The sequence below is a fragment of the Macrobrachium rosenbergii genome, chromosome 16 (assembly GCF_040412425.1).
Source record: "Macrobrachium rosenbergii isolate ZJJX-2024 chromosome 16, ASM4041242v1, whole genome shotgun sequence".
NCBI lineage: Eukaryota > Metazoa > Arthropoda > Malacostraca > Decapoda > Palaemonidae > Macrobrachium > Macrobrachium rosenbergii.
The window spans coordinates 25,054,646-25,068,017 of NC_089756.1; the positions used below are offsets into that span (position 1 = coordinate 25,054,646).

At 37.2% G+C, this 13,372-nt stretch overlaps 1 long non-coding RNA gene across 1 annotated transcript in view; it reads left to right on the forward strand.

Annotated features, from left to right (window-relative positions):
* Positions 1 to 951: 951 nt before the first annotated feature.
* LOC136847199 (uncharacterized) overlaps positions 952 to 13,372 on the forward strand; it is a 107,281-nt gene continuing 94,860 nt past the window's right edge. The window contains exons 1-2 of the long non-coding RNA XR_010855657.1: positions 952 to 1,357; positions 4,093 to 4,133. This is a non-coding gene — a long non-coding RNA (uncharacterized lncRNA). The remainder of the gene's footprint in view (positions 1,358 to 4,092; positions 4,134 to 13,372) is intronic.

The window sequence follows — 13,372 nt, forward strand, 5'->3', positions numbered from 1 at the left end:
GAAGTCTTATCTGCTATGCAGAGCAGTATTTTGCACTTCCCAGGAGCGTAAAAGGTAATCACACAGTTACAATATGTTTGTAAAAGTTATAAGACTACCCTAGACTAAAAACTAATCTCACGATCTGTACTTGATTGATTAAGAAAATTCTAGAAAGATATGAGAAAAGAAAGTAAAGAGTTCATATATCATTACCATAGATTTTGGAGAAAAATATTTAATTCAGTCATTTCATGAACTCCATCTCTGACTTGCGACTTAAACAAACAGTAACTTTCTGCAACAAAGCCGAATAAAACGATACTTCCAATCAGAAATGGGAAAAATAGTTGTAGTGCAGATTTATCTAGACTTGCGCCAGCACGGAGTTTTGCTCAAAGGCAACCCATAAATTTACGAAGGTGGAACGGGGAATAAGGCGTGCGGTGTGGACCTCTGAACTCACCAACAGCTAAGACGGCGATGGTGAGAACAATTTTGGCGGAATCTACGAAACTGTTGTTTGACACTTGTATCCTCAGTATCGTTGTAATAACTCCGGCTTCAACTTAAAGTATAAATCAGAATTTTATTTTGAAAACAACCTTAACCATTCCTTAACTAAACTTTAAGTTCAGTAAATTTAATTCATTCGAGTCTCCTAATTCTTTTAAAACTGGCGGTTGGGATCTGTCATCAGCAGTCGTGTCACCAACAAGCTGTAGTTTCAAAAATATGCCCGGGAACGCTAGTTAATTTTGTTTGGAAACTCATAACATTCTCTGACAATCAAACGTTTAAAAAGTCGTGCGTATTGGGAAAAAAATTGTACAAAAGCATTCACCGAAAAGAATTTCGCAGATCGTACATTGTTGAGTCTTAGTGTAAGTTTCAAAACTGTTGTTCATTTAATGAAATGCAATTATCATACATATGGCAACGCTGAAATTTCAGGCACTCTACCACCCCCGTCACCAGTCCCCAATCATCACTGAAAGGAAGTAGACGTATTGTTTCATGGTCACACCCAAACGCACATTGACCATGTTAGGATTTCAGCAGTCGTTGCAGCGTATGCAAGAGATTTAAAGGATGGGCTGCTGATAAACATAAACCTGAAGAGGACTCTCAGAACTGCCTAAGAATATTATCACCTTTTGTTTTTCGTCGAAGCCTTCCGTAACTCAACCTTTTCAGGAATTTAGATCTTAAAGAAGCCGATACCGGAAATCTTGGTGCAAGACTTGAGGCAAACTCTGGTTTCTGTTCTGACACCTCCTCACGATATTGTCTTCGTTTATCTAAATAGAGTCCCTCATATATAATCCCAGAGGCATGTTTTGCCATCTACGGGGTCCTGCAGGATGAGTATTTGAAGGTAAGCAAAACATAATATGAGTCTAGTCTGTGAAATAAGACGTAACTTTTTTATTTTATTTTATTTTTTTTATCTTTGACAAGGATCACGCAAAGCAGACTCGACAATTGACGATTACTGGGCTGCTGGTAGGTATGTCGATAATGATAATAATTGTGTCAGTAATGACAGCATGCCATGAAATTCGTCCAGCGGTGACACAAATGTATCTCTGAAAGCCTAGCGGTGTTAGTACGAGGTGCTAAAGTGGAGGGTGGAGTTTGTTATTTAATACCATCAAAATCAACCGTAGTGTTTTATTCGTAATTATATATTGTGCCGTTGTCAATTATTTATAGCAAATACTGATCTCCGGGCTTCTAGCTTCCTAACACTGCTTATCTGTACAAGCAAGGAAAAATTATATCATTGGTAAGTAAAAACCGGGTTAGGCCTATGGTTTGGCGGGAAGGTGACTCCAACTGTTTTTCCTAAACTCTTTAATTAAACTTCTGGTAGAAGAATATGCAAGAATAAACAGGCATCAGTAGTTAATCAAGTGCAATCTACTGAGATACTGACAGATTCAGTTACAGAGAGAAGGCGGAGCTGGGCTCGTCGAAGCTTGACTGACCGACCATTTCCCGCCATGACTCGAATGGAGAAACCCTTCATTCTTGTACATGCAATAAGGTGGATTTTATTGCTGACGTTGCGTGTACTTAAGACATGAAGCACTGATGGGGCCTTGGCAGTACATATAAATGTATATGTTACAGGAAGATTGTGAAACCAGCGATTTCACGAAATCCCTGAAATTTTCAGGGAATTCGTGAAATCACCAATTCACTTAGGAACATTTGATCCCCGAGAGGATGGTACTAAACACGGCTAAACTGTGATTCATCTACACTGTTTCGCCGTGTTTAGTACGAGCCCCTCAGGGGATCAAATGCACTTAGGGACATTTGATCCCCTAGGCCTAGGGGCTAGTAATATACATGGCGAAACAGTGTAGATGAATCACTGTTTCGTCGTATTTAGTACTAGCCCTCGGGGATCAAATATCCCGAAGTGAATTGGTGATTTCAACGAATTCCCTGAAAATTTCAGGGATTTCTTGAAATCCCTGGTTTCACAATCTTACTGTAACATATATACCTGGTAAATGTGACCACAAGACAGTCTGTTTCTGCCTACATACAAAAAAACGCAGATCATTAGGCCATAGTACTAGTGAGGGAGGATCTATTTTGGCTTTAGCAAAATGAAACTGAATGCGGCAGATACTTCTAAGTATCAGGTGAAATAAGTCGTTATTCTTCTTTGAAGCACAAGGGTCAACGGCAACCTCGCTCCTCTTAGTGTGTGTGTGTGTAAGTTCGAATCCCACACGCGAGGAAAACACCGTGTTCTGTTGGATTCGAGGGTTTCAGCAAAAAAGTGAGGACATCAAAAGTTGAGAAATTGTGATTATTAGAAATACACACATTAGGTGATGATGATTTTATACAAAGTATGCCATAACCAATGAAACATGCATCTCTGCTTCATCACAATTACTTGCCCCAGTGAAACTGACCTGTCTGATTGTTTGTCAATAAATTCATGATATGCAGTGTTGTACATTAGCAGGAGCCACGGAACGATAACAGATCATAAAAATCTATTATTCGGTATGAAAATATGCATATAGAAAAAAAAATTTTCCGATTTTTCGTAAATAGAATCCGACATTACAAATGCCACAATACTTTCGTACTCGGGTCTTTTATATTGTCATAAATGCGTTCTTCTCCCGCGAGGCCCCGGCCTTTGGCAGCCGTTCGGAAGGCGTGACGTGCGCCCCGCTGTAGTAGGAGTTTCGCCTTTATGACCTACGTCCTCTAAGCTATTGTAGCTCTTTATTGACTCGGACCACCATTTGAAGTCGCATTGATATCTTTTCTATTCCATTTTCAGTTTCGCTTTGCGGACACAATAATGCTTTTGTTCTGTGTGTGTGTGTGTGTATATATATATATATATATATATATATATATATATATATATATATATATATAAATTTATATACATAGACTCACACACACTCATATCTATACACACAAACACACACACACACACATACACACACACGTAATATATATATATATATATATATATATATATATATATATATATATATATATATATATATATATATATATATATATATATATACTGTATATATATATATACACACTGCACACACATCTATATACATGTATATACATACATATATATGTTAATATATTTTCATTCTCTCTCTCTCTCTCTCTCTCTCTCTCTCTCTCTCTCTCTCTCTCTCTCTCAGTTGGGAGAGTAGGTTCCGTTCTCAGTTAGCACGCTGCTGGCCGCGAGTTTGAATCTCCGACCGACCAATGAAGAATAAGAGGAATTTATTTCTGGTGATAGAAATTCATTCTGGCTATGATGTGGTTCGAATTCCACAATAAGCTGTAGGTTCCTTGCTAGGTAACCAATTGGTTCTTAGCCACGTAAAATAAATCTAATCCTTCGGGTCAGCCCTAGGAGAGCTGTTAACTAGCTCAGTGGTCCGGTTAAACTAAGATATACCTCTCTCTCTCTCTCTCTCTCTCTCTCTCTCTCTCTCTCTCTCTCTCTCTCTCTCTCTCTCTCAGTTATTCAATTTTATTGATATTAACTGCATTTTCACTTATTTCTTTAAGGTCACTTACCCACCGTTGGTTTTTCAGGCCCCGCTGTGACTCACCGCTGCTCACACGAGACTCTTAAGGTATGTTGCAAAATTGTAGTGTATATTATCTAGGCAGAGAAAAGAAAGCTGTATATTATATATATATATATATATATATATATATATATATATATATATATATATATATATATGTACATATAAATTATATATATATAAATATATATGCATATGTAAATATATATATATATATATATATATATATATATATATATATATATATATATATATATATATATATATATATAGAGAGAGAGAGAGAGAGAGTTTGAAACTACAGGTAATTTAGAAGTATTCTAAATTGCAGTTATATAGCTTTTCGTATCAAAATAACTCGTGTATATTTGTACACGGATTTTTCGAAACTCCTGTTTGCCGTCTTATTTTTCATCATTATAAAACAACTCAAAGAGGAGTCTGAAAAAATATGGGAAAATCCAGGAATAGCGAGCTTAGAATAACTTTGTAGCTTAATTGTAAAAATATATATAACCTGTTGCTTCTTTCAAATGAACACCATGTTCACTGGAAGCTTGAATTTCAAGTCATTGGTTCCTGTGGGGGTTCATCTTTTGAATAATAATAATAATAATAATAATAATAATAATAACAACAATAATAGTATTTAACTTTAGTAACCGAGTTTATTTTCAGAGAAAGATTATGTAGCAAGAAAATGGCGCAATTACATTACAATACTGCGGTCACTGTAAATGTCAGGTGAAATGTTAAAATGAGAGAGAGAGAGAGAGAGAGAGAGATATCCGAGTCAAGCCCCAGTAGGTGTCGAGTAAGCTTTCCATAGCACTCGGCGAGCATGGAATCCAAAATTATTAGCTTTCGGACTCGGGCGACTCAAATCGATGCATTCCGATCACAGTCGACTATTGAATCCACATCTGGTACTCACTTAGCATTCTTGAGCGTTCTTCGCTTTCGACGTTACCAGTAAAATCCCATTAACTATTTACCACAAGTACTAGGGCGCTGTCGTGAATAATTATCGTCGCTTCTTGGGATGCACGGACGAGCGGGTATCTACCGCCGGTCGAGGAGAACCGACAATGGTCGAGGCATCTTAAGGTGGATATGCAGAGAGAATCTAATGGTAGTGATGGGGCGACTTGCATATTAAACAGGCTATTTTTTTTTTTTTATTTTGAAGGGGAGGGGGTGAAAGAGAATGTGGGGAAGGGGTTGGAGGATGGGGGGTGTGTGACCTGGTTCATCATCTTATTGGTGAGAAGCCTTTCTTGATACCATCTTTAATTTACCATCTCTCTCTCTTTCTCTCTCTCTCTCTCTCTCTCTCTCTCTCTCTCTCTCTCTCTCTCTCTCTCTCTCTCTCTCTCTCTCTCTCCCCCACTACAGTCATCCTATGCTTTAGTACTCCAGCCAAAAGTGGACAAGGTTACGTAAACATCTAGCCTATAGCTCAGGTAAATAGGTAGTACCGGTATAACGAATAGGATTTGTTCAATTTGTATTAATGATAATTAATAGAGAACAAAATTACAGTTTGCAAAATAATCAGAGACATTTCACGTTATCAGACCTTAATGACGCCAAGACTTTAGTGAAATTTGTATTTCTAGAATAGTCTTATTTCATATTTCTTTTTTGTGTGTGTGTTTTCTTTTTCTTTCGTCTTACTGTCATGGCTCTGTTGGCTGTAAATTTCATCTCTCTCTCTTGCATCAAGTTTACTGATGGTGCAATAGTAAATGCTACTTAAAAGGCGTCACGCATACACACACACATGTATGCACACACATACACATATATATATATATATACGCAAATGGAATCATTGCAGCAAAAGTTAGCTGTAGATTAACTACGTTAATGTTGAACTGTAACAGTAATTAAGATATTTTAAAATATTCAGAAATTTAGAAGTGACAGATAGACAGGCACACAGACAGTTCGATTTCTTTATTTAAAGATGACATCACAACTATCATGGTCAGTGACTATATATATATATATATATATATATATATATATATATATATATATATATATATATATATATATGTAATCAACAGATAGGTTTGCTAAAAGCAAATGGATGTTACAGACTAAATACACACACAAAACAAAGCCACTACAACACCTTCTAAAAACATAACAAACATCTCACACGTCTCGAACGCTCGCCATACCCCGCGCAATAACTTCTCGCTGCTGGGAAGAAAGGGCGTTGGGTCTGGTATGATACATGAAACATACGTACCGAGGTCTAAGCGATGTCAGGCAGGGCAGCCGATCGAGACCACAGGTCTACCCCAAAGCCAAATCAAAAAAGTCCTTCAAAGAAAGGCATCGTGCTTACCCCATACAAAAATGGGAATAAAAGCACGTTAAAAGAAAAAGAAGATATATATATATATATATATATATATATATATATATATATATATATATATATATATATATATATATATATATATATATATACACATAATATAATACATATATACATATATAATATTTATATATATATTTTCTATCAGTTTTTATGCAGTAAACAACACACACATACATACATACATACATATATATGTATGTTTGTATGCATGCGTGTGTTGTTTACTGCACAGAAACAAACACAGATAAAAAAGTTATGGGACAGTTATAATGAGGACGCAGTCGAGCTGTAAGTATAATGTTTACAGAGATCGAAAAGACGAATTCAAGCGAAGTGTCATTTGCTGAGGATAAAAGAAAAAAAAAAAATGAGTTTGATTATGGAGGATATCACTGTTCAAATACAGCCTTGCAATCAATTTTCTGATCCAGAAACACCCACTACTAGGCTCAACGCCCAAGCCAACGATTGAAGCTCTTTGGACAAAGAGAGAGAGAGAGAGAGAGAGAGAGAGAGAGAGAGATAATGTTGGGAGGGTTTTGTCCGAATAGAGTTGCAGTGGTCGGTTTATTATTTTCTCTTGCTAGAATGAGAGAGAGAGATTGTGTAAAAAGGTTGTGATAAAATTTTCTGCTACCGGAGAGAAAGAGATGGGTGTGGAGATTATGATAAAACTTTTTGTTACCGAAGAGGTTGCGATAAAATGGGGAGAGAGAGAGAAATTGTGTAAACTGGTTGTGATCAAAATTTTCTGCTACCGGAGAGAAAGAGATGGATGTGAAGGTTATGGTAAAATTTTTGTTACCGGAGAGGTTGCGATAAAACGGAGAGAGAGAGAGAGAGAGCTGGATGTGAAGGCTCTGATATGATTTTCTGTTGCCAACGTATGGCAGATAAATGAGTAATGAGAAAAACCACGACTTTTCAACACATGGCTGATTTTAGGCGGAAACCGACGAATGGCGGTAATGTACAAAAGAACCTTGTCCTCACCCATTTTTTTACCGTTTTGCCTGCGACGGGACTCTTCAGTGAATCATGCGACTATTCAACGAGCCATGTGACTATTAGACAAGTAAAATATGCGCCGAACTTTCTTCGGCGCAGTCGAGTTTTCTTTACAGCCTGTAATCAAGGCCACCGAAAATAGATGTAGCTTTCGGTGGTCTAGCAATAATGGTGTAGGAGCCGCGGCCCATGAAACTTTAACCACGGCCCGGTAGTGGCAAGTCCTATATCGTTTCCAGACGCACGATCATGGCTAACTTTAACCTTGAATAAAATAAAAACTAATGAGGCTAGAGGGCTGCAATTTGGTATGTTTGATGATTGGAGGGTGGATGATCAACACACCAATTTGAAGCCCTCTAGCCTCGGTAGTTTTTAAGATCTGAGGGCGGACAGAAAAAGTGCGGACAGAAAAAAGTGCGGACGGATAGACAAAGCCATCTCAATAGTTTTCTTTTACAGGAAACTAAAAGATTAATTGGTTGATTTGCGACATGGGCTGTTGCGACCAAATTGCAAGTTACGTTTCTGTTCTGTGAAACTCGTGTCTTTTCGAAAAAAATAGCTACTGATTCTTGTCCTTATTTTAAAATCATTGACATTTAAAATGTGGATTGCGATGCAACTTATGTCAATATTCGACGAGTCATGTGATTACTGAGAACCACTCATATTTCTTTGAAATTCGTCATTAAGTATAGGTGGTATTTTATGGAGCGAGATAAATATAGTTATTTGTATCCCGTTTTGCTCTTTAAAAATGTATCTCCTTTCCCTGATTCAATATATTTTTCCATTAACTCGAATATACTTAGTGTATGATTTCTGTTACCAAAATAACTAAAGGCAAAAACTTTGGTTGGGCTTTTGCCACTTTCGATTCCAGGTTATCTTTCCCTACACGGTCCTTGGAGACCGTTCCTGGTTCCTACTTGGACACCCCTCGCGATTCGATGCCTGGGTGTCCCTTGTGATTCGACGCTGTGGTGATTCCCTCGAATATGACACCTGATTGTTCCTCCCGATGCGATGCCTGAGTGTTGTTCCGATACTTAGTTACCACCCTCATTTGAAACGTGGGTGACTATCCTTCCTTGGCACTCATTCTAATTTGACACCTGAGTATTCCTCCCTATTCGATACTTGGGTACCTATCCTGGTTCGCAATCAGGCACCCCTCCCTCGTGATTAGATGCCTAGGTGACCTTTCAGATTTGATACTTGGGTAACCCTCGCCCCCTCCCCCCCGCATTTTATAAACCCTATTTCTTTGGTACTCCTGATTCAATATCCAGGCACTCGTCCCTGCTGGACACCTGAATGTCCGACCCGATTTGATGACTGGGTGGAGTTGGTACATCCCCCGATGCCGAGAATACCTCGATTACTGTAACTGTAGTAACACCAGTAAAGCTACTTAATCAATGGCTTGGCAGGCCATCAGGATGCCTGGTTTGGGAAACAGTCCTTCAAGATTTTATAGTGGCATTGGTCGATACTGTCTAAGTTACTGATAGTTTTTCTATTTGCTTTTCTAGGCCTTCGCTAAAGTAAATAAAATAATATGAAGAACTGAATAATAAAAAAAAAAAGTCAAGAGCAGAGTAAATATTTTCTGTTGATATTTTTGTCCTCTGTGAATGAAAATGAGCGTAAATAAAAAAAATCGTAGGAAACAGATTAGATGGGTTTTTCCTTTGAACAATATCTCTTATTAACTGAAATTACCATAATTTTCAGTTCAGTACATGTGGAATAAACAGAATGGTTGTTTGCTTATGTGACCTAAACCCAGGACAAAAAAAAAGGAACTGTCTCATTGTTGCTAAATTATTTGTTTTTGCTTAAGCAAATAAATACTGTGATTTACAGTATTATAGAAATAACCCTTGTCTTGAGTGCTAAGACACAATTACATCAAGCCAGGAGAAAATAAGAGGATTCAAGCCAGGAGGAAAGAAGAGGACTCAAGCCGGGAGAAAAGAAGAGGACTCAAGCCGGGAGAAAAGAAGAAGACTCAAACCAGGAGAAAAGAAGAGGACTCAAGCCAGGAGGAAAGAAGAGGACTCAAGCCGGGAGAAAAGAAGAGGAATCAAGCCTGGAGAAAAGAAGAATCAAACCAGGAGAAAAGAAGAGAACTCAAGCCAGGAGGAAAGCAGAGGACTCAAGCCTGGAGGAAAGAAGAAGACTCAAACCAGGAGAAAAGAAGAGGACTCAAGCCTGGAGGAAAGAAGAGGACTCAAGCCTGGAGGAAAAAATAGGACTCAAGCCAGGAGAAAAGAAGAGGAATCAAGCCTGGAGAAAACACGAAGACTCAAACCAGGAGAAAAGAAGAGGACTCAAGCTAGGAGGAAAGAAGAGGGCTTAAGCCAGAAAAAAAGAAGAGGACTCAAGCCAGGAGAAAAGAAGAGGAATAACTCGCCTGTCTTGTAAAAAAAAAAGAGGTGAATGAATCTCCCAGCAGTACGTAGGCCCTAACAGTCGGGTGGGAGTGGTCATTGTTTATAGGATAGCCAAAACCAACAAAAGTAATACCTTTTGCTGAGTAATACCTTTTGATGAGTGAAGTGAAGCAACTTTTGATCAGGTCTGTACTTTGATGGGACTAAACTCTGAAATTTCAGCGACTGAAAATGAAAATAAGGACGAGAAGTTGAGTGGGCGGTTGATGACATAAAGAAAATATTAGTAGCAGTAAACACAATAAACAACAAGAAAAGGCTCAATCCACCACAAAATACTGCAAGGGCTAAGAACACTAGAAGCAAGAATAATTTTAAAAGCAGAGAAGGACAGCCAAAGGGTTAAAAAGATGACCCAATTACCTGGATCCTCTTGAACGGAATTCGTCCCAGAAATATCGGAAATCGGGCGATTATTGTCCTCGGTGCTACCGTGATTCTTTGACGGTAACCAGACGTCCTCTAGACTAGTCTAGAAAGGGGGATACAATTATCGGACAAAAGGAGATCTGATGTGATCGAACCTTTCATTCCTTAGGGCTTTTGAATAGGAATCTCTCACATGCGCCCACAAAAATTTAAGAGCGCACAAGGGCCAAGGGCCCTTCCTTAATACCTGAATTCGGCTTTTCTAAAAAAAGATAAAAGTTGTGTATGTGAGAGAGAGAGAGAGAGAGAGAGAGAGAGAGAGAGAGAGAGAGAGAGAGAGAGAGAGAGATGATAAATCCATTTCCCTGTTAAGATTAGGGAAATTTTACTACGAGAATCAGAAGAGAGAGGGAGCGAGAAAAAGGGAGAAATTATTCCATCTTCCTGTTAAGGTTAGAGAAATTTTACTACGAGAATCAGAAGAGAGAGAGAGAGAGAGAAATAATTCCACTTCCCTGTTAAGATTAGGGAAATATTGCTACGAGAAACAGAAGAGAGAGAGAGAAAGAGAGAACACATCTCTTTTTTAATAACAGGAGAGGGGTTCCTAGCACTACTAACACGAGAAAGAGAGAGTATTCAATTTATCAGAGTATGCAAGCGAAGAATGACAACTACTACTATTACAGTTACTACCAGAGAGAGAGAGAGAGAGAGAGGAATCAGGGTGGACCGAGAGCAATTGGAAGGAATCACTGGGCCAACGAGTAACAACAATAACAAAAGAAGTAAATAACGTAACTGTTCCTGTCAGCGGGAAGGAGGTAATTTGCATAATGATTCCGGCAATAAGGGGAAAGGGTTCGGAAGAAGCAGATCTCTAAAGAACCTTTCCCATTGGACAGTTAAAAGGTAGCTTTAAATAGTAATGGAGAACGAACGGGAAAAAGACGAATGTATTGACCGTATGTACTTGCATACGTTTATCCAAATCATTGTTGTCATATGAACATTTTGTATATATACGTATATATATATATATATATATATATATATATATATATATATATATATATATATATATATATATATATATATATATTCTTCTTCTTCTTTTTCTTTTAACGTGCTTTTATTCCCATTTTGTATGGGGTAATGATGCCTTCTTTTGAAGGACTTTTGATTTGGCTTTAGGGTGGACCTGTGGTCTCGATCGGCTGCCCTGCCTGACATCGCTTAGACCCCGGTACGTATGTTTCATGTATCATACCAGACCCAACGCCTTTCTCCCCAGCAGCGAGAAGTTATTGCGCGGGTATGGCGAGAGTTCGAGACGTGTGAGATGTTTGTTATATATATATATATATATATATATATATATATATATATATATATATATATATATATATATATATATATATATATATATACTCATAAATTGTAATTCTCCATTAGGGGACAGAAACTGTCAAGCTAAAACTAAACATCATTTTATATATATATATATATATATATATATATATATATATATATATATATATATATATATATTATATATATATATATATATATAAATATATATATATATATATATATATATATATATATATATATATATATATATATATATATATATATATATATATATCTCATGCGAATAGTACGTGGTTTCTCAAGTAAACAAAATGAAATGTTGTTTTCCATTGTAATTTACTTCTTTTCATAGCAACGAAGCTTCCTAATTTGATGTTGTTTTCTTAATTTGATTGTTATAAATCTGGTCCCCTAACGATTACAGGGAACTAAACTTTCCGTCCAAATCATTACAATCAGTGTTGCAGACTAGTTCCGGCATCATACTGTGTAGGTTAGACTTTAATCATACATTAGATTAAACTTATGATGATTTTATGTCATATATATCAACGCAGACCCCGTAGGGGGATAGTGGCGTCAGTGCACCTCATGCGGTGCATTGTAGGCATTACTTAAGGTTCTTTGCAGCGTGCCTAGCTGCAACTCCTTTCATTCCTTTTTCTGTACCTCCTTTCATATTCCTCTTTCTTCCATTTTACTTTCCACCCTCTCCTAACAATTGACTCATAGTGCAACTGCTTTGAGGTTTTCCTCCTGTTACACCTTTCAAACCTTTTACTGTCAATTTCCATTTCAGCGCTGAATGACCTCGTAGGTCCCAGTGCTTGGCCTTTGGCGTAAATTCTTATATTCAGTTCACTATATCAACACAGAACAAAGGCAGGAATTCAAGTGCAACTTGAAATTTGACTTCACTAATTGTAAATATTTCTGTTCAACAGTCATTTGATTCGTACGTAAGAATTAATAGAGATTTTATGATTTATTCGTTTCAATGAATTTCAATATATATAAGTCCACTGCCTCAACTTTTTTTAAATTTTTCAAATAAGGTTTATTGATTCTTATTTATTTATTTATTTATTTATTTATTTATTTATTTATTTATTTATTTATTTATTATATGCTTTCTGTCAGTTAAATGCTGTGCTTCCCCTCTGAACTTATGTTTTTTTTTTTTTTTTTTCGTTTCCTTTGCTTAGCAATTAATGACCTTTTTGGCTTACATATTGTGGACATACGCACGCGCTGAATATCGCTACAACAACAACAACAACAACAACAATAATAATAATAATAATAATAATAATAATAATAATAATAATAATAGTAATAGTAATAATAATAATAAATGTCCAACCATATCAGACGCAGTATGTATCCGTATGTTATGTGCTGGTATAACTTTTATAGTCGTCTTGTAACAAACTCCACGTTTTAATCTTCCCGTCGTCTAGCCCGGGGTCAAACTCTCCCTGTAGAATGAAGGCAACTTGGTCCAGACTTTGAACCGGTACGTAGCGTCCTCAGTGCCGGGACTTTCATTCTCTACCCCCAAAAAGAAAACGCACACAAGCTGGCTGGTTTGATTGGCAGGTAGATCTACTGTATCTTTCGGTGGTCTCGGTGTAATGCCGTATGAGCCGCCGCCCATGAAACTTTCAGCCACGTCC